The sequence below is a fragment of the Adiantum capillus-veneris genome, chromosome 10 (assembly GCF_014529385.1).
Source record: "Adiantum capillus-veneris isolate H3 chromosome 10, ASM1452938v2, whole genome shotgun sequence".
NCBI classification, from domain to species: domain Eukaryota; kingdom Viridiplantae; phylum Streptophyta; class Polypodiopsida; order Polypodiales; family Pteridaceae; genus Adiantum; species Adiantum capillus-veneris.
The window spans coordinates 146,855,766-146,856,265 of NC_140940.1; positions in this window are offsets into that span (position 1 = coordinate 146,855,766).

The window sequence follows — 500 nt, forward strand, 5'->3', positions numbered from 1 at the left end:
CTTCAAGCATGAGCTACATGGGGGGTTCGACCAAAGCAAGAACGGGGGTTTCTTGGGGGGTATACTCTCTCTCTCTCTCTCTCTCTCTCTCTCTCTCTCTCTCTCTCATTGTGTGAAGTGCAAAGTGCAAGAGCTCCATCTCCTTCTCCAAGCTACTAGAGAAGCTGAGAGCCTACACCAATACTCTTGGCTATGGAATACAAATCCAACCAAGAGCCATGCTTCAATGCTTAAGCTTTCCATCTTATCCATCTTCATTACTATGCTATTATGTATGCTAGCAAGAAGAGTGATGATAAGTGAGGAACTATTTCTTTCTCCTATGGGTGTTTCTTCTTCCTCTTCCCTACTCTCATTCCCCGCTACCTTTATCCACCTTCAAAGGTGTTTGAGGCCTTGGGACTGAGGCTTGGGATAGTTAATGCTTTTTGCAAAGTTTATGTATGCTCGTGATGCATGAAGCTTTCCATCTTCATTGCATCACGTAGGTCACAAGGAAC